Source organism: Peromyscus maniculatus, chromosome 4, assembly GCF_049852395.1.
Source record: "Peromyscus maniculatus bairdii isolate BWxNUB_F1_BW_parent chromosome 4, HU_Pman_BW_mat_3.1, whole genome shotgun sequence".
Classification (NCBI taxonomy): Eukaryota; Metazoa; Chordata; class Mammalia; order Rodentia; family Cricetidae; genus Peromyscus; species Peromyscus maniculatus.
In genome coordinates, this window is record NC_134855.1 from 90,936,201 (window position 1) to 90,961,560 (window position 25,360).

At 40.9% G+C, this 25,360-nt stretch overlaps 1 long non-coding RNA gene and 1 pseudogene across 4 annotated transcripts in view; one reads left to right on the top strand and one right to left on the bottom strand.

Annotated features, from left to right (window-relative positions):
* Window positions 1-2,359: 2,359 nt before the first annotated feature.
* LOC143272960 (uncharacterized) overlaps window positions 2,360-25,360 on the bottom strand; it is a 40,424-nt gene continuing 17,423 nt past the window's right edge. The window contains exons 2-4 of one of the 3 annotated variants that reach the window (XR_013050644.1): window positions 16,226-16,346; window positions 11,016-11,053; window positions 2,360-4,157 (exon numbers count right to left, since the gene is read on the bottom strand). This is a non-coding gene — a long non-coding RNA (uncharacterized LOC143272960). Of the gene's footprint in view, window positions 4,158-9,351; window positions 11,054-16,225; window positions 16,347-25,360 lie in introns of those variants that run through there. The other 2 variants (XR_013050643.1, XR_013050642.1) reach the window with 2 other exon arrangements.
* Window positions 2,832-25,360, top strand: part of LOC121828995 (formin-1-like) — a 57,803-nt pseudogene continuing 35,274 nt past the window's right edge. The window contains exons 1-2 of the transcript XR_013050641.1: window positions 2,832-2,971; window positions 3,448-3,570. The product of XR_013050641.1 is annotated as a formin-1-like (transcript). The remainder of the gene's footprint in view (window positions 2,972-3,447; window positions 3,571-25,360) is intronic.

Genomic DNA, 25,360 nt, shown 5'->3' on the forward strand with positions numbered 1-25,360 from the left:
AATATTCCTGTTCTTCCCTATGCATCTCATTTCTCTGCTGCTTTTGTTAATCAGTCCTTCGAAGTCACACCTTGAAGTCACCCACCCACCTCAGGGAAAAAAATGATTCAACTGTGCAAAGTAGGTCACTTATAATAATATACAAGGACTTGTGAGGGATACAATGACAAACCTTAGACAATGAATTCCTGTAGGAAGAGATGGTTTGTTCTACTGAGAGTATTTAATGCAGTGTGATCTGTGGGCTGGGTACTTGCAGTTGGAGGTAATAAAAGGGTATCTGTGGAGGAAACAAATAGACCAACAGCCCTTAATGAGTATAATGGGGTAAGTACAGACAACATGATAAAGAACTGAAAATTTACAAGGGCACGGCTTCAGAGAGAGAATGCCACCTGAGTAACTTGACCTATTTACCTTATTCTTAAAAAGAGAACCCTTAGCAGCCCAACAACCTATCCTTGGGTTTCATTTACTATAGAGGGGATGGTTCAGGACTACTTCTAACTCCAGCTCCAGGACATCTGATGCCCTCTTCTGGCCTCTTTGGACACCCTCACATGCATGCCACATATATACATACATATAAATTTAAAAAAATTAATCTTAAAATTGCTATATAAAAAGAGTAGTAGGGCAGAGAAACTTCAGGTATATTATGGGTACACCTGAGTATAAAACCTGGCTTAAGCTTCTCCTTCTCTTCTTCCTATAGGAAGAGGATGGTTTCTTTTTCCAAGTGCAATTAACCCATTGTGACGCGGATGGTAATTTTACTCGCTCTTGGTGGTAATAAAAGGATCACAAGGGAATTTGTGAATTGCAGACTTTCCTCTCCCTTTGCTCTAATATTTTAAAATATACATTATTTTATGTGTGAGAGTGTTTTGCCTGCATCTATGCATGTGCACCATGTGTTGGGATCCCGGGAATTGGAGTTGTGCATGGGCTGTGCTAAGACCTGAGTCCTGCTCCTCTGGAAGAGCATTGATTGCCTACTGTTGAGTCATCTCTCTAGCCCTGTCTCCTCTGAGATTTTTATCTCTGATATTTTGTCACAGTAACAGACAGCTAGTAAACCCTTTCTTCCCTCCTCCTGCCTTTCTTGGGTAAGAGCAACATTTGTGGGTTTGATTTAAGGTCAGAATAGGGTTTAGAAATTTCTTTAGAACTTTGTTGAAACAATACTGGGTGAAGATTTTGGGGTTTTAGATCCTTTTTTTATTTCCTTCCTAGGAATAAATTCTCATAGCCAAGAAACTATTTTATTAGAGTACTTTAAAGAATTCCTACATCAATTAGCAACTAGCTGGTGTCAAGCCCTGGATAAATGTACTTCCTTCCTATTAATATCAAATCACAGCCCTTCCTAAGAGCAAAGCTGACTTACAAATGCTCCTAACACATTTCGGAGGTGATACTTGGGCATTGGAAGTGCTTTGAAGATTGCAGTTTGAAGGAGTTGGTCATAGGGGAACTAGGTTCCTCTAGGATACTTTTCAGGGAAAAAGAAAATATTTCCAAGCCCCCCCCCCCCGCAAATGTTAATGCATTTACACTCCGTGATAAATACGGAGAAGTATTGACTTAATATGAACTCTAGGTAGACAATGATTTAACCTCTAGAAACCCAAATTTCCATATCTGTCCATGGAATTCACTTCAGATATAAGTGAGGATCAAAAAAGAATATTAATATCTATCTATCTATCTACCTACTCATCTACCTGTCTATCTATCTGGCATCTATTGGCATTTAGCTACTATTTTAGGAATACATTAGAGTTCTCACAAATTATTTATAGAAAAATGTTTGAAGGAAAAGAATCACTTTACACTTTCTCAAATATTTCCATACTTATTTACCATTTTATACTGCTCAGTATGTAATTCTGCTTTTAAGAACAGATGGTGGATTTTGTATTTATGGGGGAGCAGATTAAAGGCAATGCCCTTTCCTGCCTACCTACTTGGAAAAGATCCCCAAATCACATACCACATCTCAATGTCATTAAGAGCTCTAATCCTCTTATGAAAGGTTTCCTGGTTTGAGCTGTAATCATCGATGGTTAGAGCTTTATTTGGAACAAAACCGTGTCTCTGGGTATCAAGATCTGTACCGAGTTACCAACACTGCATGCAACGGTACTGCAAAGAGCTTCAGCGATACAAGATTCACACAAGCAAGCTCGCTGCCTTGCAAGGCCCCGGCTGCTTAACACCCCGACACATTTTTCTGTTTAAACGATTTAACTTTTGGGTCGTTTCTGGGAAGAGCAGTTTGGAGGGGACTGGAAGGTTAGGCGGAGACCTGCTGGAGAACTAACATAAAGGTTTGGTTTATTAAGTTTTCCTCTGTGTGTGTGTGTGTGTGTGTGTGTGTGTGTGCCAATTTTAGATTATAATAGAGAATGCAGTAAGGGACGCTGGGAGGACCCCAGGGAGCCACTAGGCCTGGCCACGTCTCTATGGCTAGGGAACCTTGGCAAAGCTGAGGCCACCAGCTCCCCTCCCCCATCACTTCCCGCGAATGCCGAGCCTGCGCCACGAAAGGTAGCAAGCCAGGGGGATGGACTCCGAGAACAGGTTGCCACCTTCACCGGTCACTTAGACCCTAGCCTGGAAACCATCATGCTCGACCCAGCAACCAGGCCACGCCGTGAGGGTTCAGCAATCGGGCCAGGAACAGTGCTTGGTCAGTTAATTTGGCGCTGCGGCTCTCTGCCCGCCTTCCCATCCTCTAGCTCAGCAGCCGCTACACATTTCTATTGGTCAGAATGGCTGTCTATCAGTCCATTGCACACCTCCCCCAAACAGCCTGTCAGGTAGGCGCGTGCTAGCGAGGCGGAGCTTGCGGCTGGGGGCGGGGCCTCGGCGGTGGAAGGCGCAGCGGCTGCTTCACTGCTGTGACTCTGGACTGGAGCGCTGAGGCATCTTCGCAGCCACCGCTACCCCGGCTGTACCTGGTCAGGTAAAAGAGTCTTGCTCCTGGCCGCCGTCTGCCCTACCTCTTCTTGCCAGCCAAAGGCTGCCTGCTCGGCCTCCCCGGCTGTAGGGTTCTGGCCAAAGCTGATAAGCTCCTACCTTAGCGTCCTCTCTCTAGCTAGAGTTGGTTCCTCCAGCTCTGCAGCCAGGCTGCTGGGTGCTGGGAAGTGCGTTGGTGGCCCCTGGAATCACCCCAACATCCCGGTCTACAGAACTCATGTCATTATCTCTCAGGCCCTAGCCTTCTTGACCCGTTCAGTGCAGTCTCATTCCAGCTTGGCTCAGGAAAGCTGGGAGGGTTGGAGGGCCAAAGAGGGGGAAGGATTCAGGCTTTTATTTTTATTTTTATTTTTAAACGATACAGTTATACTGCAAGGAAGTTGGATTGAGAATAGACGCTGCTTCGTGTTTGTCTTGGCAATAACGAGGGTAACTGTTGCTGTACTGTGCTTGTGTTTATAGGTGGCATTCACCATCACTGTTTTCTTCTGTCACCTTGTCATCATCACAACCATCACCAACATCATCATCTCCTCCTCCATTCAGAACTCTCTAGTTCTCCAAAGGCGGTCTCTGTTCCTCTATGTAAGTGTTGGACACTCCTCCTTCCAATAGCAGACAATGTCCTTGTCTCCAGAGGCCACAAACCAAACCTTGTTTTAACTCAAGGACAACTAGCTGGGAGCAGTGTGTGTGTTTGCAAAAGAAACCTCTCTGTTGTTTTGGTTTTTCTTTTTCTTTTTCTTTCTTTTTTTTTTTTCCGAGACAGGGTTTCCCTGTGTAGCTTTGTACCTTTCCTGGAACTCACTTGGTAGCCCAGACTGGCCTTGAACTCACAGAGATCCGCCTGGCTCTGCCTCCCGAGTGCTGGGATTAAAGGCGTGCACCACCACCGCCTGGCGAAACCTCTCTGTTTTCATCATCAACATTTCTGCTTACTAACTCCTACAGAGTTTGATATTGGCCCTGACACAGTCCTGATGGACCGAAGGACCGAATGCAGGGTCTGGGATCTTGTAGTATAGAGCTATGGAAGGCAAGTTATACCCATAACGAGGTGAGCCTTTGAGAGAAACAGGTCAGGCAGCCAAACATCTGACTTTCTTCCACAGTGGCTGCAGTTGTATCAAAGCTTGTTTAGTATTTATGCTTGCAGATGGGGTACTGTGTCACTGTGGTTGTGTCACCATAGAGGGACACTGAAGTGTGTGTGTGTGTGTGTGTGTGTGTGTGTGTGAGAGAGAGAGAGAGAGAGAGAGAGAGAGAGAGAGAGAGAGAGAGAGAGAATATTAAATTCTATTGTCTAGACCAGAAGGCATTTTCTAGATATACCTCTGAGACTCGACAACCATTGCTTAGCTCTTTCCAGGGCTTGCTGCAAGGTCTGTTAGATCTCTGATTTATTAGCCCTCATTTAGGAGGAAAGCATTAAAGCTGAGACTCAAATATCAGATTACCCCTCATCATGGAATCATTGCTTTTGAGGACTCCAGAGCTCCCATTTCTCCTCAGCCAGAAACACCTCCATAATCATCTTCCTTTCTCTCCAGGGTATGCAGTCTAGTGGCAGCATCAACAAATGGCAGGTTGCTAGGCATAGTACAGGAACTAGGAGGTAGCAGCCTCGTTGGAGGGAAACCTGGCACTGGATCATACTGGTTAAACTCATAAGCCCATTAGGCATAGTTTCAAGTCCTGGGCCAGCCTTAGTTTCATGATTTTGGTAAGTCATCTTCTTGAGCTTAATTTCTCATCTGAGAAATGCAGGCAATCTTACCTCTCCTCTCATAGGGAAGTTGGAGAAATAAATGAAATCATGTAAATAAAAATGTTCAGTGATTTCCTGGCAGATAGTGAGTGGTGGAATTAATGATCAGTGCTGTTAGTAATACTAGCCAACAAGGATAACAAAGACTCTCAAACGTGTGTCTTCTTTCCTTCTCTGTGTGCTTTAGATCTCAGTACTTATACTAATAGGCAATGGTCATCTTCAGATTCCCAGTAGGATTGATTGCCCCTTAAGGGACCCACTGATTGAAGCCATCTGTGTTTAAGCAGCCATGCTGTACTCCAGCCTGTGGAAATGCTTAGCAAGCTTCCAGTTAAGATGCATTACAGCTGAAGCTTTAGAGGGGACCTCTCTCTAGTCTCTGGGTCTGTCCTAGGCTGTTCTTTTCTCACTGGCGGTTCACCGCACTGACTTGATAAATTGTGCTTTCTGCAGAATCATTAGTGAATACATTGGCTTCTGCCCAGGGGAAGCAAACAGCTTTGCTTCAAATGTCTGTGGGAATTGAAGCAACTCTAAATCACCACCCTGAAGTAACTTACTGTGTAACAGCATTATTCTTTTCTAAGACTGAAAACTAGACAGAACCGCTAAATAACTATGTAGTTCGAATCTCTTGTTCAGAGAACTTAACATCATTCCATCTGCTTTGGGGAGGGGGGTACTTTGAAATTTGGAGTTTATTGTCCTTTATATTAGTAGGGTATTTTTTTTTATATGGGACAGAAGTCCAGCAGAAGAATCCTAAGCCAAAGGATGTGCATTTGTGTCTCACATGACTGAGCCCAACCAGGTAGGTCCTAATATCCTGGTGAGAAAGCTGGTCTACCTCCAGGTGGCTCCTGACTTTCAGGGGCTTCTAAAGTTGCCATCCTGTTTTCTAACTCTTTGTCTTTTGGTATTTTTGCTGGTTCTCTTTTAGATCTGCTTTTCTCTTCCCTTATTGGCCTTACTGTCTTCTGTTACAGACCCTACCCTCCCTGTGCCTTCACAAACTCTAGATTCCTATCCGTCTGGTTCCATAACCCAAGGCTGCTCCCTTCCCCAAGTCCTAAGTGAACAGTCCCAGGAAAGAATTGCTCTTGAAAAGCCCTTTATTCACAGGTATGGCCTGTCTGGACTAAATGCTTTAGCCAAGGGAATGGGGTGCTATAGATCTTATGATTGTCTGAGGATTGAGTTTCATATCCTAGTCTTCTGCTCTATCTAGATATAAAATTGGTGGAGCAAAGGAAGAGAAGTAGAAACTGGGAACAGTGTGGAACTTGACATGATGTTGGTTAACATCCTTGATAGAGGTCTAAGGAACAACTTTCTCTGACCTGGTATACAGTGCTCCACAACCTAGTTATGTTAAAGCTCTGGGTTCATGCATATCATTGCAGACTGAATTTTGTTTCAGATGACCTTGCTTTTAATATTTTAAATTAAAACTTTATTGTAGAAGCAAGAAAAATCATTAGGGATATTGAAGAACCTGCAGTGATTCCACTGTTGGTAGTTTGATCATGTTTGGAGTCGCTTATAATCTCTTCTGGGCCACATTTTTAGCACCAGCTATATTTTTTGGATGTACATAGTATTTGACTTTAAATCAGCTTAATTCTTAGCATGTCTCAGCTTGTACGCTGACAAAAGTTGCAGCCATTCATCTGACATGCTTGATCTTTGCAGAGATGCTAAACCACAGAAAGCAAATGTGAGCCTGCACCAGCAGGCTGGCCTTTGGAAGGAAACGAAACATCCCCGTGTTTAGGGTCTGTTCTGAACTGCTGACAAAGCAGTAATCTGTGTCCCTATAAAACAGTAATTACTGTAGGGGGAGGAGGTAGAGTGGGTACAGCCTCCTGACCTCACCAACATAAAAGGCTGAAAACTCAGGAATGGATTGTGTCTTCCTTAGAGTTTCCGGGTCCTTTAATGAAGAGTAAAAACAATCTCATGATAATGGAATAATCTAGTGATTTCCTGTACTCGCCCAACCCTTGAACATATAGTATACCCTAGTGCCTCTGTGATTAGGGGGAGAATTGTTCCTTCATTGGGCCTCCCTACCTCTACTTTCATATGCTGGACAAACTTCTTAAATTCTCTGCAGGAAATCAACTTCTAGCCAAGTCCTTTTTATTTTCTCTTCTCCAAACCCACACATCTCTTATTTCGCTGCCCTAATCAAAACTGACTTGTTTTGTGTTCTATTTTATTAGATTCATCCCTGATCTCCTGTCTAAAGTGTCACAGATCACTGTTAAATACCGATATACCTTAAATTAAACACATTTTTCATTGGTCTTTCAGGTGACAAGCTATTGAGGGTAGTATTTTGGAATTGGCAGGACTTTTTAGCATGTGTGTTATCCACCCGGGTTGGGACATTAATTGAGAAGCAGCAGACTTGTGGGGATAGATAAAAAGCAGCACAGGAAATAGCATTATGTTGCAGCTGACAGGTCCAATTCTCACATGCCTGCCCTGAGCTTTCCCTTCTCACTGAGTGCTCTAGGGCATGTTTGGGGGGAAGGAAGCACAGTGGACATAGATGACCTCAACATTGATGCACTGAAAAAAAAATCCATCCAATAGAGCAGTGCTGTTAAACAAGCCCTCAGCCATAGTTGCTCTGCTTTGAACCCATGTGGACATCTACACACACTCATCCAGGCTTGATGCCTTTTCCTCTGATACCTGCTATGAAACATGGGGAAAAAAATTACAAATATTTCAAAGAGAACAAGACCCTTCCTGGTTAGTAGGAGAAGCCTTCCCCAGTAACCTGTTTGTTGTAGCAATTCTAATTTCCTCGCCTGATACTCATGCAACTGAGGTCCAAATGAAAATGTCTGAATGAATGGTGTTACCTGTGGGAAAGAAGGCACCCTTCTAGGTATGTTCAGGTGACCCTGGTGCTGCTCTTGCTTTCTGAGAGCTCCCTACAAGTGTCAAATCTCTGTCTAGAGTCTCAGGTTTGTTTTGTTTTGTTTGAGACAGGGTTTCTCTATGTAACAGCCTTGGCTGTCTCAGATCAGTTTTTCTAAGTATGAAAAAGAAAGGTTTTTGCACTTTGATGGCATAAGATTGCTGAACTAGAAGGTAGAAATTATTTTGGAATAATTGTTATGGAAATAGATAATGATCTTTCTCCTCTGAGAGAAATAAACATTGACACAAATTGTGTTTAAATGTGTTTGGGCCTCTGGAGGTGCTAAATAAAATTTCCCCATCCATTGAGAATACAGTCTCTTGTCTCCTACCTGGAAAATAGTTTGTGTGTAAGCACTGTAGCAATGCTTCTCAAACCTTCCTAATGCTGCGACCCTTTAATATAATTCTTCATGTTTCAGTGACCCCCCCCAACCAAAAAATTATTTAGTTGCTACTCCATAACTATAATTTTGCTACTGTTATGAATCATAATGTAAATATCTGATATGCAAGATATCTGATATGCAACCCCCCAATGGGGTCACAACCCGAAAGTTGAGAACTGCTATGTTAGAGGTAATGTGTAAAAATGTACACTTCTGCTTTGATGTGTTCACTGACAAGAAGAAGCACACCTTGGTGCTCTTAGCCCTGTAAGTACTAGCAGAGCTGGGTTTTCACCATTCCAACATATAGTCCATGCAACCTAATGTCCTAGCAAAGGAAAAAAATCCTTAAAGGATAGTCTAAGGGAGGCAGTGAGAAGTGCCTGTTGCCTCCCATTGGGCTCATCCTGGGCCTAATACAGAGGATTTAGAAACCTTGCCTTGGTTACGAGCTCTGCTGGCCCATCATGTGCACAAAGTAAGTGGCACTGAACCTCTCGTACAGAAAGGACCAGGACTCAAGAGAGGTTAATGTGTTTGCTCAAGGGCATAGTTTTAAGTAGAATCTGGTTAGTATTTTGCCCACTTGCGAGGCTTGCATTCTACTTTCTATGCCCTAGTAGGCCAGTGAGAATACTCCTGGTTTTAATTTATTTTACTTTAAAGCAGGATAAGCCATAAATATAGTGCAATATTTTGAGTACAGATCTAGTGAAAAAGCAAGAGCGGCTTTTTAGACTCATTAAAATGGTCATCCGTTCTCTTTTTAGATGAAGGCAGTCACTTTGGCCACATTTCTAAGCCTAGCACACATTTGGAAAGCTTTGCAAAAAAAAAAAATAAGCTAACAGATCTGCAGAAAGTGGAATCATTTATAGAATTGGCATCAGTCCTGGCCTTGCTTGACAGTGTCCTCATCTCCATAGATCTGCTTCTTCTCTAGCATCCTCTACTGTTTACCCATAGGAGAGTGGCAGGGCTTTTGAATTCTGGCTTTGCTACCCATTCAAGTAAGTTCCAGGTAATTAAGGTTAGAATATTCAATGTGTAGTGGAAGGTACTGTCTTTGTGTTAAGTCTGCTTTCTGATTTGGCTTAAGCTAGTCCTAATTTTTGTGGGGTTTTTTTTGGAATTTTTTTCTTTTATTTTAAAATACCATTCAGTTCTACATATCAGCCATGGGTTCCCCTGTTCTCCCCCCTCCCCCACTCCCCTTACCCCCAGCCCACCCCCCATTCCCACCTCCTCCAGGGCAAAGCCTCCCCCGAGGACTGCAATCAACCTGGTAGACTCAGTCCAGGCAGGTCCAGTCCCCTCCTCCCAGATTGAGCCAAGCATCCCTGCATAAGCTCCAGGTTTCAAACAGCCAACTCATGCAATGAGCAGAGGGCTAGTCCTAATTTTAATCTCTGCAAATACATGTTAATTTTAATTCTTAGGAATATTTGAAGAACTTTAATGCCACAAAGATCACAATATCTTAAGAAAAACTATGACAGATTACTAAAGAAAACATGTTTTCTTAATCACCATCATGTGCATAATTCTTACATACACATTATTTGGTAAGGAGGTAACAAGGTGTTTTTCTTATTTGTGTAGTGGAAAACAATGAGATTAGGATGTGAAAAATGACTTGCCCAAGGTCACTCCTGCACAGTACAGGGCTAAGAATAGATCCAGGTCACCTGACACCCTGACTTTATTCATTGCATCACTGAGCTAGCTCCTTTCCAGAAGTAATTGTTCTTCTAATTCCAAGCATGAAGAGGGCAAAGGGTAGTGAAATCCTAGACTCAGTCTGGGTGACTTGACTGTTTAGTTTTCTCCCCCTCTTTTATTTTTACTTCAGGATGAAGCATCTCCATGGCTGCCAATTGATCACCATTTGCTAAATCCAAGAGCTCAGCTAAGACAGAATTTATTATGAAGTGTAAGTCCCAAGCTGGTTGAATGACAAAGCAAGGTGGCACTTCTGCCTGAAGCACATCTCAGAGAGGGGACAAGGGGATGATGGGTCCAGCCTAAGAATACACACAGAAGGCTGTGTCATCGGTCCTGGAGAATAGCATAAGGAAAATGAATGTCATGAACTAGAACAGGATTGGAAAAACTTTTCTACAAATTTTTAAGGACTGGGATGGCTTTCATTGTTACAATTTCTCTAGCTTGATAAATCCAGAGTGGTGAGGCAGAACTACTAAAGTCTCATTTTGCTCCTGTCTTTTTCATTCAAGCCAAGAAAATAAGCATCCCCATCAGTGAGAACAGCCACAAAACAAGAACCTAATGTTTTTATTACAAACAGCTTTAATTTCTGTTTTAATAATGTTTTTTCTTGTGAAGGTTAAGCAGTTGACCTCCACCATTCTTAGAGCTATACCACTCCCCAGCACTGTGGTCTGGGAGAATGATAGCATGCCACATCTTTGGCAGAGGGAGCTTTCTGGTCATGGAGGTAGTAGGCCACATGAGTGACACTGTAGCACCCAGCATTTTGCCACCACAACTCTCTCAGTGTAGTGTTTAGGTCATACTTTGTCCTTAGGAATCTTTGTGACATTTCCTATGTACCCATCTACCTACACATGCTACACACACACACACACACACACACACACACACACACACACACACACACACACACACCTGTAGGGTGTTATGGCTTTCTTGGTGACTGCCAGGAAGCAAGGCATGGGTATCCCTCTTTCTGGGTTGCTGCACCTCTCTCTCCCTTTCCCCTAAGAACTCTGAGAGAATCTTCCTTTTATGTTTCTTTGGGACTCTTCACATTTAAAATTCTCTATCTCTTTTAATAGTCTCAAAGAAATTCCCTAAGAAGATTTTTATATCATCTAGAGAAATCCTTCTAAGAATTTAAGATTTGGAGAGATCTAGAACTATTGATGAGTTATTTCTGTTTTTCTACTTACCTCACTTGTCCTGCTGCAATAACTTCCCATTTTGATGCCTGTCAAGGAGGAAAGGCAGGAAATAAGATGAATATAGATTAATATCTCTGCATATTACTTTGCTTCTGGAACCACAGCAACTTTGTGAGATGTCTTGTAAACTACTTCCCTTTTTCTAAGGATGACCTATAAGCAAAAGGTTCATATATTCACAACTCCATCCCTGGCCACACCTAGATAAATGAGCAAGAGAATTTTCACCCAGGAGGGGACACATGAATTATTTTCCCCAAACCAGTGTTTTGGATTGGAGGATGGCAGTATGCAGGAGTCACCTGAGTTAAGTTATAGAGAAGTACTCCAGGGTCCAGCCTGAGAAACTTACTTCTGGAAGGCTTTGCTTCAACTTCTTCCTGCCATTGGCTCACTCTTTAATTGATTTCATGAAATGGTCCATGAATTCCACAGCATCACATTTGCTTCTGATTTTGCTTAAGGTGCCTTAAAACCCAAGATTCAGCCACTTTCACCCAAAAGTAATGTAAGAATGATCACCAGTTTGCCAAGAAAAAAAAAAAAGCCATGGCGAAGAGGAAACTGAAATCCAAGATAGGTGAAGCAATTGTAAGAGAATCTAGCAACTTAGGATGTGTTCATCGAATGATTTAAAGGGACAGCTGTATAAGTTGGATTTGTGATTCCTGAAAACACTTTGGCATGTTTTCAAAAGAACGTTTTTAGCTCTAGGCACTGCCTTGACCACTAGAGAGAGTTGAATGACCATCAGGACTTTCGAAGCTGGTAGCTCTTGTACTTAAAGGTTCACTGGAGAGCTGGGGATGGTGAAGTCAGGATGAGATACCTCAGGAAACACAGGAAGTTTGCAGGAGTTTAAAGGGCATTGGACAGGAGAAGAGCTGGATTACAGGACAGGCAGTAAGAACAAGACATGGATGGAAATAGAGTTAGGTCACTATAAGAGAAATCTGCATTCATATTTAGTTAGGTCACTATAAGAGAAATCTGCATTCATATTTAGAGCTACCTGGAATGCCATGAGGTTGCCTTTTGTGGTAGGGAAATTAGTTCAAGGCAAGGAGGTATAGGTATTCGTAAAGGCTGCAATGGAGAGGTCAGCACTGAAAGGGGATGGAGCACAGTGACCAATACCTATGTTTTCTTTAAAGATTGCATCATTTTCCCTGTGAATAACATTAACTCCTAGACTAGAATGCCAGCCCATACTTTGACAGAATGCAGTAGGAGTTAAAGTACTTCACAGACATAGTTTTATGAAATCTCTCTTCTTTTGCTAAAATATATACAAAAGCTTCAGAGTTTGATTGGCAGAAGACATTTCCAAAAGTAAAGGCAATAAGAATTTATTTATCCTTTATAGTATAGTCAGCAGTGATTAAAGTTTGTTCACAGGCAATGAGTTGTTCACTGAAATTGAAAGAAATAACTATTGTAATATGGATATGATAATGCCAAACATGGGGAATACTGGATTTTTATATAAAATGAGTAGATTCCTTGAATTACTCCAAGCTATACCAACTTATTGCTGTGGTCTGTGTGCATGTGCGCTTCTATGGGTGGGTATGAGTGGGTGCATTCATCTGTGCCTGCATTTGGAGGCCAGAGGTTGATATCCAGTGTCTTCCTTGAGTGCTCCATTTTTCATGTTAAGGCAAGTCTCTTGCTGAACCCAGGACTCACCATTTCTGCTAGTCTAGCTAGATCACATCTCTGCCTTTTGAGTGCTGGGAAACCAGGTAGAACTCAATATTATATGGGTTCTGGGAACCCGAAGTCCAGTCCCCATGCTTGCATGGCAAGTGCTTTATGTTAACATAATAGGTCGACATTATCTAACAGTAGGTAAAATACCTGAAAATGAAGTGTAAAAGAAACATTGCATATATGAGTCATCTTCTCAGCCCTGAAACACACTTTATGAAAATAATGTATGTTGATTATTAAGAATTGCAATAAGGCCAAAAATTATGAGATTATGAGAGCAATTAAAATTCTCATACTATAATTCCCATTATTAACCTTAGATGTATATTATTTCAGACATCAATATACCTGGATATTTATAAATATTTATGTGAAAATGAATAAACAAGTATAACAAAAATAATATAAATTTTTGGATTCTAAGCAATTAAAGAAAATGAAACTAAAAGAAAAATGAAACTTGAACTAAATTTACCTCATTTCAGACACGTTGTTTCCTTAAAATCTCTGACTAAAAATAATATGAGTTTTGGTTAAAAATAAGTTATGCTCATAAATTATTTGTCTTCATATAGCATCAGTTGATTTCTATCTCTTAAAGATGAGTGCTTTTGAAACTTCTCCCCTCTCGTCCCTACATCTTGAGTATTATTAAATATATTCTTGCTTCTGTGTCATTCTATTGTTATTCTGTTTTGGGCTGCAAGTATGAGGGTGTAAGTTGTGCAGTGGTGGTGCCAAGCTGAAATGGCTTCCATGTGTGCAAACTCGGGATATTTCCTTAGTACTTCATTTTAAGGTATTTCACCTACTGTTAGATAAATGTCAACCACTATGTTAACACAATCTCCACCACTTTGGATCTCTGAAATTGTGTGAACTGTTAGCCTTATTGATTGCTCACCAAAATGTTATTGCGTATTAACTTACTATCAGGAATTTCCACAGAAAATCCTTGTTAAAGCACACATAGCCCCTGTCCTCCAAGAATGAGTGCAGCCAACATACAGTAAATTCCTAGTGTGTTGGCTCCAAGGCAGCTGTTTTATTATTATTTTCCCCACATGAGATCTGGCATTCCATAGTCACTTGGTAAATACATGTTTCACTAAGTATTTATGTGCCATTTGCTGTGGTAAGTATGTAAAAAGATGTGTCTAATTTTTGTCTTGATCCATTAGGAAGACATTTACTGTCTCTATTTTATAGATGACAAAGCTGAGTCTTGGCAAATAATAACCTGCAGTTTTACAAAAGAAATTGACTGTAAAATTCATGGCATCAGGACTGGGTCTTTGGTAATTAGAGGTAATGGAGGAAAGAGGCACGTGCCCGTTGATTGTGATCCAGTGAGGTGTATGTACAGTCTGAGAGTTAGAAGACTGTTTATTGCATGATGTCTGTTATGTACTTACTAGATGTATAATATCAAGAAAGCCCAAATTTCACTCCCCTAAACCTTGGTGTTATTTCTGTAAAATAGGGTTAACAGTGAGAGTATTAAATGAAATAATGTAAATTAAAGACTTACAATAGTATCTCCCTAAGTGTTCAAGAAATAGCAGCTATTGGCATTATTAGGATTTTTATAAAGCACTTGGGATGTTCAAACAAAAGACTACCTGCCCACCTGGGATTTTCAGGGGATGAGACCTTTATCTTGCACTCTGCAGAAAGCCCAGGAATTCATCTGGTAAGAAACAGATAGAATCTTGGTAGGAAGAGAAACGTGAAGCATGGGGGCTGAGAGGTCCTGCTGAGGTGCGAGGTATCTGCGCTGCCCTGTGTACCTCCTGCGACTTCCTTCCTTCACTTGTACTTCCAGAGACTCTGCAAACAGGAGTACCTGTGTTCAGAGAAGCTGACTTGCAAATAGACTATCTTATCTTACTGGACCATCTTCCCATTGAGAAGGTGAATGAGTCAGTGTCTGCACAGCTCCAAGGAAACATGAGGTGACAGGGCAGTTCTGGGGCTATTGGCCCAGGAGGCTTCTGGGGCCATCCCAGGCCAGTGTATGTGCAATGGATGGCTGGTCCTAAGAAGGTACACCTACTGCCTCTCACATCGTCTAGATCAGCATTTCTGAATCTTCTTCTCATTGCCACCCACATTTAAGCATCCCCTCTGTGAAATGTTCATACAGCAGATGAACTGTGTGTCTATTTATACACTGTTTACTTATCCTGCCTCATGTCTAAAAAAGAGTAGGATTTTTCTCCCTTCCTGATAAACCAACTGGAATGAGCCCAACTTCAGAGATCCTCTTCAGGTAGGCTCCTGCTCAGTCTGTATTCCACAAAGCAGTAGCCAAACCATGTTCCTCCCAGGTTAGAACTCCCCAGTAGCTTCCTGTTAGACTTAGAATCTTAGGTAATGGGTCTCCAAATTTGCATCATCTGGATGTACCTGTCTGTCATTCTAATATGACCTAAAGCCAGTCTGTTTGCAAAGAAGAATTGTTCCCATGGACAAACCAAGGCCACTGAACAGAGAGCCCTGGGCAGGCTTCTCTGTATGGAGTTGATGTGGAGAGGATGTGGCTTGGCACCAACAGTAGTGGTTACAAATCTAAAAGGGCTCAGAAGGAGGGAAGTTTGCTGCCCTAAAAAACGAGGTGAGAGATTTCTGCAGAGATAGGACCTGATGTAAGACTGTTTAGGAGCAAAGCTGTGAAATATATGAAAAAAAATTCTGACTATGTCATATGAATTACAGATAGCAATCACAGTCTACAGATGGAATAGCATGTGCAGAGCCCCAGGGAGGAAGATGTGGCCTGCATCAGAATCTCTAAAAGGTAGCTGTGCCTGGAGTATAATAAAAATAACCACACTGTGAAAGTCTCATTGGCAATAGGAGGCAATGTTTCCTGGGAATTGATTCCATAAAAGGGATCTAGAGCACACTCCTAAGTATCTTCCAGATACCATGTTCGTCAAAAGATGCTATTGAGTATCATTTACTGCATTGCAAGGATGAGAAATAAAGGCACATAAGAGATTATATAGCTGTCTCAGGTTGGCATGCTGACGTAGAAGATCTGGCATTTGAACTTTGGTCCTAAAGCTATGTTAATGGTGAGATCCGGAATACTCTGTTCCTAAGACTATGAAGCATGGAGCTCAGAGGCATCTGAACATCTGAATTCTTTGGCATAATAGCCTTGACACAAGCCTTGTGCCAGATGGTTTGATGGCTATTCTATTCTTGGTTGTCAACCTGACTATATCTGGAATAAACCACAGTTCAGAAATGGAGGGCACACCTGTGGGATATTTTTTGCTTTGTTTGAAGTGGGGTGAATACACTTCTAGTTGGGACCTTCGAGGCAGGAAAACACATGCCTTTAACTGGGATCTTGAGATGAGACAACATACACCTTTAATCTGGATCGTGAGTTGGAAAGACACATCTTTAATCTGGGCCATACTTGCTGCTGGAAGCCTATATAAAGAAATGGAAGAAAGAAGCTTTGTGCTCACCTTGCTAGCACATCTATTCCTTCACTGGCATTAGAGCCTACTTCTTCAGGATTCCATCATATTTGGAAGATTGTCTGCAACATCCAGTCTTGTCTGAGCAACTACTGGGCTCTTGGTCTTTCTGTTAACAAACAGCCATTGTTAGATTAACTGGACTACAGCCTCTAAGTCAGTCTCTCTCTCCTCCCTCTCTATCTGTCTCTCTGTCTCTGTCTCTCTCTGTCTCTCTCTCTCTCTCTCTCTCTCTCTCTCTCTCTCTCTCTCTCTCTCTCTCTCTCTCTCTTTCATTCTGTTGTATAAGTTCTGTTATTTTAGAGAACCATGTACAGATGGCTAGAGAGGTTGGAGTCCCAGAGCAGGCTACAAAGACATAATGAGCTGCTTTCAATTGTTAGGTTAAAACTCTAGAAGGTCTCTAGGTGAAGACATTTGTACATGGGCCATGTATGGGAAATTAAAGACAGTCTTTCAGGTGGTATATGTTTAATGTCAAATTAAATGTCTGGACCAAAGAAGGGGAAGCCTTGAAAATACTGGGGTAGAGGGGTGGATATGGCCTGAGTCTCAAACTGACAGTGATTGCTGTGTAACAATAGAGGCAATTCCAAAAACATGTTAATTTTATGTTCAGTGTCATTATTAGTTTCAATGCTTTTGATTGTTTTTCTTTTGGTTCTTATTGATGATACAGATGTGTATTTTTTCCCTCTATCTAAATTTCTTAAACTTCCCTTTCACAACTTACTGTCTTGTGGTGTCTTTTTTGCCTTAGAAATCTCAGTTCAGGTCCTGTGTTTACCCTGAATTTTCCATTTACCTTCTGTCTTAGTAAGGGTTTACTATTACTGTGAAGAGACACCATGACCATGGCAACTCTTATAAAGAAAAAATTTAATTGAGGGGGGCTCACTTACAGTTTTGGAGGTTTAGTTTTTTATGATCATGAAGGCAGACAGGTGCTGGAGCTGAGAATGCTACATCTTGTGGGCAACAGGAAGTTGACTGACTGTCACACTGAGAGATGCTTGAGAAAAAGAGACCTCAAAGCCTGCCCCCACAGTGACACACTTCCTTCAACAAGGTTGCACCTCCTAATAGTGCCACTCCCTTTGGGAGCCATTTTCTTTCAAACCACCACATTCCACTCCCTGGCCCACAAAGGCTTATAGCCATATCATAATGCAAAAAATACATTCAGTCCAACTTCAAAAGTTCCCATAGTTTATCACATTCTCAACAATGTTTAAAAATCTGAAGTCCAAAGTCTCTTCTGAGATGCATGGCAATCTCTTAACTGTAATCCACCTGTAAAAATGAAAATCAAAAAGCAGACCACATAGTTTCAACATATAATGACACAGGATATACATCACCATTCCAAAACACAAGGAAGGGAGCATAATGAGGAAATGCTGGACCAAAGCAAGACAGAAAACCAGCTGGGCAAACTCTAAACTCTGTATCTCCATGTCTGATGTCAAAACACTCTCCAGCTCTCCAATTGTGTTCAGCTTTGTTAACTACAACACACTTCTTTCTCTTGGGTTGACTCTACTCCCTGTTAGCAGCTCTTCTCGGCAGGTATCCCAGGACTCTGGCATCTCTGACATCTTGGGTACTCAAAGGCAATCCAGGCTGCAACTTCACAGATTTACAGAATGGCCTCTCTACTAGACCTCTATTCAGGGACAGCCTTAATACATGCTGTTCTTAGGTGCAGAAGCAACTTCTATAACCCATTTCTTCTATCTTTAAAGCTAGAACCACATGGCCAAAGTTGCCAAGTTCTGCTGCTTACTAGGCCTAGAACACGGCCCCCTTGTTTAATTTCATCTTCACCAGCATTCTGTTTTCCTTTATTGCCTAAGCTTGGCTTTCCTTGAACTTGATCTTTTGACCAAGCTGGCCTCAAACTCAGAGATCTTCCAGCCTCTGCCTTCCCAGTTCTGAGATTAAAGGTGTGCACCACCACATCCAGTTCTAAACTTTTTTTAATTCCTTTTCACAAGTTGGAAACTTAGTTGGGTGGGATCTTGCCCTGACGTTACCACTCCCTTTATTTCTTTTCTTAATCTGTTTATCTCCTTGAATAATGAACTTAGCTCCATTATGCTTTCTGGTGCTCTTTTTTTCCTCAAATGTTTTTCCCTGCTGAGCTTACTCCTTTCATTATATATCTTCATTACCACTAATATCCATATTACAGAGTCTATACTAGGCTGTTTTGAGATTTCTTCTGCCAATGGAATGAATCCAAAACTCTTCACTTTAGCCCTTGACTCTTTGGACAAGGACAAAATGCAGCCACTTCCTTCACTAAAATATCACAAGAATGTTATCTAGGCAACATACTAAAATTCTTCTCTGAAACCTCTGGACAGTTCAAATAACTCTTAGCACCACTGTCTTCCATGCCCCTACTGGTATTGCCCATTAAGCAGTGCTTAAAGCATTCTACTGCTGTTATAACTCAAAGAACCAAAGTCCAAATCACTCCAAACGAAACTATGGTCAGGCCTATCATAGCAATACTCCAGTCCCTGGTACCAACTTCTGTCTTAGGGAGGGTTTACTATTGCTGTGAAGAGACACCATGGCCATGGCAACTCTTATAAAGAAAACATTTAATTGAGGGGGACTCGCTTACAGTTCAGAGGTTCGGTCTTTTATGATCATGAAGGGGAACATGACAGCATACAGGCAGCCATGGGTGCTGGAGCTGAGAGTACTACATCTTGCGGGCAACAGGAAGTCAACTGACTGTCACAATGAGAGACGCTTGAGAAAAAGAGACCGCAAAGCCTGCCCCCAAAGTGACACACTTCCTCCAACAAGACCACACCTCCTAACAGTGCCACTCCCTTTGGGGGCTATTTTCTTTCAAACCACCACACCTAGAAAAGTGGTTTGGTGAGTGTGTCCCTTTCTCTACTGGGAGAATTATGGAACGGCACTGTAAATGGTTGAGGGAGGCTGAGAAACTTGCCAAAGAGTACTTTACTGGTTGGTAATTAATAAAATTAGGCCTGAGTCCAAAGCTTCTCACTCTGAGTTCATTAATTTCCCCTCTATCTGTACTACTGGAGCTACATTGTCTCTAGTGAAGAATGTTCAGTCCTGGAGCACACAAGTATGTGCTGAATAGTCCATATTGTGTGAGTTAAAGAGAGAAGCTACCAAAAAATAAGTGAATCTGTCTTCTAGATGACACTCAGAGTTCCTGATTGGTCTTCAGAGAGACCTGAGAACCTGTGCTCCCAAACCAGCTACATTTGTGTCCTAGCTCAACCACTTACTGCCAGTGAGACCACAGACAAAAGCCCCTCCCTGTGCATCAGGGATTTTGTAGGTAAAATAGAGACCATATTATCTACCTCATAGACTTCTTTTTTGTGAAAATTAGGTTAAGACAGGCAAAGTCCTTAGAAGAATAGCCAGTGCACCACAAGTGGTCACAAAGTAATAAGAAGTCTCTTACTTAAAAACACAGAGTGTTTATCTTTCACTTAGTAGCCAAAGCGTTGGAACCCTCTCTGTATTCCAAATGGGTTTCTTAGCTACAGGCAACAGTGTTAGGATGTTGTCAGTGCCAGGAAAATCCTTGGGCCCTAGCAGTACTTCCACTATTTACATATGACTAGAATTCTTGTAATTAGCTTCACAGCCTGCCATTCTTCACTGACAGGGGACTTTGAAAATGATTTTATGGATGGCATAGATAATAAAAAGCCTAAATGATTTATAACTAGTCATATTTTGAGAGTAAGTTTTCTTAGAGACAGGAAAGAAACTACAGTGAGAGGGAAGGTAAATACAGAGAGGCTGGCTAGTGGGGCTTAGAGACAAATTATCCATCGAGATGGGTATAGAGGAAAATGTCCACTCTGTAGTAAATGCTCCATAAAGGATGTTTAAAATGAAGATGTACTATTACCCTTGGTGGTGCTCCAAATGGCTGTTCTTCAGTGAAATTTGTGTCTCTCACATTTTTATGTTTTGATCTTACTGCAGTCTTCAGGTCAATTGCCCATTTAAATAACACGATGTGTATGAATTTCCCCACAAAAAAGCATTATGGAGATTTGAGACATCATAGTCAACAGTCAGTTCAACTCTGATCATAAATAATTTGTCTTATTTGAAGGGAATGGCATATAGAGCAATGTGTAGGTTTTCTCTGCTATAGTCTGTAGTAAGTTTTACCTCACTGAGGCTGTACCTAGCTGCCAGGCAAGCATTGTGCACACTGGACTGTGCTGGTTCTTAAAGCCCCATTATTCTTCTAGATGCCGAGGAACAGAAGTGGCCTATCTCCTTGAATTTCTTGCAAAACAGAAGTAGTGGAAGAAGAAAATAGATGGTGACACACTTAGAAGATGAGAATGTTTCCTTCCAGAATCCCAGTCCTCTCCTCAGAAACAACCTGTGACGTTATGAAGTCTCGGACCTTCCTCTGCAGGGAAAGCTCCTTCCTTTGAAAGGGTCCAGCTTAGTTATTAGGGCAGACATGGAAAGAAAAAAATCTTTCCACCTGAAAGGTCAGTAAAGTGAGATTCCTATGCAGGCCCACAGGTCAGCCCTCGGATTTTAAAATAGAATTCTCGATGTACTTGACCCATCACATTTTGCTTTGGGAAGGAACAGGGTGTGGATTGTAGGAAGATTTCTGATTGAGTACCCAACTTTTGTGTAAATCAAAATATTAGTCAGTTGGTCATACTGATTGACAGCATGTCAATATCAGCACTAGTAAACCCATGAAAAGTGACATGAACTTGATCAAGAATCTAATGGCAATTGGGGGCTGGAGAGATGGCTCAGAGGTTAAGAACACTGGCTGTTCTTCCAGAGGTCCTGAGTTCAATTCCCAGCACCCATATGGTGGCTCACAACCATCTGTAATGAGATCTGGCTCCCTCTTCTGGCCTGCAGGGATGCATGCAAACAGAACACTATACATAATAAATAAATAAATAAATAAATAAATAAATAAATAAATAAATAAATAAATAAATCTTAAGAAAAGAATCTAATGGCAAATATTTGTCTGTCTAATGATCCCTTAAATACAAGTGAATCAAGTTGTATGTGTTGAGGTTACAGATGGTCTAATTATCTAAATCAAAAAATGCAATGATATTGGGGACTGCCTTTCTGTTTGAAATGAAAATCTTGTGGTTTGAAATATTATAGACTTTTTACTTTTCCAAGGAGAACTCATTTGACAATGAATACAAATAACAGCTGAGGAGGGAAAGAGTTCTGAGGCCAATTCTTTCAGGTATGAAGTCTTTCATGGAGGTAGACATTAACAAACTGGAAGTAGATTAGAATCTGAGGAGACATTGATAAGGAAGGTTACCAGCTTGTGGAATTAAATGTGTAATGATTCAATTCCATTAAAGTTTCTATCAAATAATGATCAAGATGTACTTAAAAGACACCGGCTATCAAGCCTCTCTTCAAAAGTTCATTTCATTTGCATATGTTTGATTTCTTTTCTTTGCAATGGAAACCATATCAATCACTGCGTTTCTTCTCTTTCATGTCCATTCATTTGTCATTTTCCTCTTCACCCTATAAAAACTTAACCCAGCAATCACTTGTTTATAGGATCTATTGAGGTCACCATAATAATATGTCATTAGTTATTTCCTGTTTACACTGGGCCCAGTTTACCTCTTAAATCCTCCCTCAGTTATTTCCCAGTCTCCTGGATTCTCAGCAGTCTGACCAATCATACCTGTCTCTAGCCTTGTCCTCACGGCACCTCGCCCCTTCCTCTGCTGCGCTCCATAAAGACTGTGCTGGTATAGCTCAGGGGTAGACAGCTTGCTTAGCATGTGCAGTGCTCTGGGCTTCCTCCCTACTGCCACCAAAGAAAAGGAAAACTCCCTACTTGGGAAGAGTGGCCCCTTTCTCTTGGGCCGGCATCAGCACTGCTTGATTTCATGGATCTGCACAGCTTTTCTCTACAAACACCATTTCCTACTTCTTTTTACCTGGATTAGAATCTCTCTTTCTCCCCATTGTTATAAGCTTTCTTTTTCTATCCTTTCCCCTACATCATGCCTCTTCCTCCAGAATCTTATAACTAAACATGTCATCCTTCCCGTTTCCCTTCTCTTCCAGCCCCACAAACATTCCCCTGACAACCTACTTGAATAATAAACTCACCAAGGAATCTTTGTCCACCAGCATCAGGAAGAGGTAGGCTCTGTATACCCAGGCTGGCTCAGATAGGTTACCCTGGTACAGAACCTTCTGCTAATGTTATTTAGCCATAATGTCAATGTGTTGTGGGATATGTGCTGTTGTTCTTTTATTGGAAAATTTCCAGATAACCATCCTTGGTGCATTATTTCTGTTACATAGCTAGCTTCCTTCACTTATCTTATTCTTTTCCTCCTTAAAATTGGACTATTTACTTCTCCATTCCCCATATTTTCATAACCTTTACTGAATGAAATCACCTACTTTCTTGTTTTCCTTACATCATTTTAAAACTTTTTGCTGACAAGATATTGGCAGACAGTCTTCAAGACTGACCTGTTCAAATGGGCTGTACTGAGAAGTGATTGACTATGGAGTCAGACTCCCTTGGGTTGAAGCTCAATTCTGCCCATTGTTACTCATGAACTTCATGTAATATGACATAGAAAATGAAGATTATATCCCAGTGATATGGAAGACAAATAGCTAGAGTTAAATAAACAAAAAGAAAAAATGTAGAAACTCTAACTTAATGCCAATCCTCATAACCAGTGTCAGGCTCCTCTCTCCAGTTTTCCATCCCAGTTTGTGATGACTATATCATGCTTTACTGAGCACTGGCTATGACTGGTTGTTCTGGCTCTGAAGATCTATGTAGCACATCCACAGTGTGTGCTAAACCTTTCTTCCTCTTGCCATTCTTCTGATGGTTATCTTGGTATCTGATGCATAACTCTATCCATGGCTGTGGTCTTAACGTCATCCATGGGAGAGTATGGAGAGAGACATACAGAAACATTCACCACAGATAGAAGGGGCACCAACAGAACAAAGTATTCCACTCAAGTACAGCTTGGTAAACCAATGAGTTTGTTGGGGTTACTTATAGGATCTGGAATGATTCAAAGGCAGCATCAGAAAGTCCTTTTGGGTCCATTGTTTATCTCTTATATAGCAGTAAATTGGAATATCAGGGAGGAGAGGGCCTTGTGATGATCTTGTGAGCCTCCTTCTTCCTTCTGTGTGGGAATGTTGGGCCAGATCTCATGAGGATCTCATGCATGTCATTATAGCTGCTCAGTTTCAAGTTTATGATGATCATGTTCAGCCTAGAAGGAATGGCTACACTATATCATCAATGAACAGTAAGCTAGTGTTTACTCGTAATCTCTGTTCTCTTCTATATATTTTAGTAATGACATCAAGTTTTCATTAAAATTATTAAATCCATGAACATTGTAACAATTATAAACCCATTTGAGTCATTTCATTTAGGCAATGCATAGCTGTGTCTTATATTTTCAGTTAGTGGCCTTGATCTAGTGCTGTTAGTCATCACATCTTTTACTACATTTGTGAACTGTATTTTATTTAAATACTCTAGCATGAAGAAGAACTGACTATAATTGTTACATTAGTGATACGTAGAGCCTGGGAAGACAGTTAATACTTAAGAAAAATTAAGGAAATATGCCCTGCCTTCTAAACTCAAGATTAAAAAAGAAAACAAAAAACATGGTTCACTTTCCCTCTATTATCAACCATCATTGGAATTAAATTGGCTCAAATTACTTATAAATGTGGCTTTTACTGAAACATTTTACTGATGCAAAACATGTCTTTTAGAGGAAACATTTTATGGCTATAAATTTACTTGGTTCAAATAGCCCTCCAGTGCAGCCAAATTGATTTCTCTTACTGGTGTCAGGCCCTCTGAGAAGGATTTCTTTGATAAATTTTCATCTCTTAATCCACACACAATCATCCAGCTGGAAAAGTGATTTATTATGAAGTCTGTGCCCACTTTAGAGAATGGACATTACTTAATCTGATGGCAAAAGAGTGCTTAATAATTGCTCAGTTGTGTTTCCATCTGTTTCACACATTTATTTTTTAGTTTGGGATGCAAAAAGTTGTATCATTTGCAACTTTTAAAATCACAGCCTATCCAAGAAAATACCTTTGATAAAGCCTGGGTCCCAGGGTCCAGTTCCTCTGTCATCCTGAATTTTCTGGCAGATCTAGTTGCTGTACTTGTTGGATATTTATTTCATTTCAGACTGTCTCTCAGAACTGCCACAGACAATATAGTTTGTTCTACACTCAGAGACTTTCCTTTCCAAGGGCGTCTAGAGAACCAACATAATTTCCATTGGAAGTCTGAACAGCAGCCATTTATCACAAAACCCAATTCCAGTTTTCAAATCGCATGTACTTATTTGCTCAGTCAAATTATAATTTCAACCCCAAATTCAGAGCTACTTTTATTAAACTGATTTCTGTTTTTCAAAGAATATTTTACTGTTTTTTTAAATGTTGCTGAATCCCAGGAACATGGAATTCTGTAGGCAATGTGAAGTCACTACACTAGATTATCTAAGCCCACTGCATACTCATCAAAATTTGGCTTTATTAATACATCTCAGAAATGTATGTTTATATTCTTTATTATTTATCCACTGGGATAGTTACAATTTTTAATTTTAATTTTTATATAGTACAACCCCTTTATGTTTTTTGTTTTCTTATCAAGTTCAAGGAACAGAATTGAAAATTGAAGGAATCATCTGGTAGTGTTTCTACAACAGGGCGTAGCATTGTGAAAGAATCATTAGAGAACTTCATGGGACACATCCAACTGTAAGAATTGTGAGCACTGTACCTCTGCATAGGATCATGAAACTGTGAGAGGCAAATGAATGAGAAATCCTCAGAGTAGCTGTTTGTTAGAGATGTGTACTATTGGTGTAAGATGTGGACACTGTTTCTTTCTAAGTGCCTGGGTCAGACACTGGCTTCTGTAACTTAGAACATCTGTCTTAGTGTCTGTAGAAACTATCGTTATCTATAATTAAGGCATTAATTCATGTGAACTCTGATATTAAGGGGTAAGTACTAGTTATAGTTCATATGTAACCTTTA